We start from the raw sequence: 274 nt of genomic DNA, 5'->3' as shown, positions 1-274 counted from the left end.
TTCCAAGATTTTAAAAAGTATAGAGCAAAAGGCTACCATGTAAATGATGAAGTATTAGGTGCTTTTCTGAGTATTTTCTCCTTCATGCTTAAATGTTAATCTCTGAGTTATGCACTGTAATAATAGATCCAACTGAAAAAGTGTTTCTGGAACTAATGCATAAAATATGTGCATGCAATTTGAAAACTGAAAACTGGTTCATTCTTTGGGGGGAAAAGAACAGTATGAAAGTTACTGCCTCTCCGGGGAAACAGAACGTGGTTACCTACAAGGT

The sequence above is a fragment of the Pteropus alecto genome, unplaced genomic scaffold (assembly GCF_000325575.1).
Source record: "Pteropus alecto unplaced genomic scaffold, ASM32557v1 scaffold269, whole genome shotgun sequence".
NCBI lineage: Eukaryota > Metazoa > Chordata > Mammalia > Chiroptera > Pteropodidae > Pteropus > Pteropus alecto.
Note: the sequence above shows the minus strand (reverse complement) of the source record.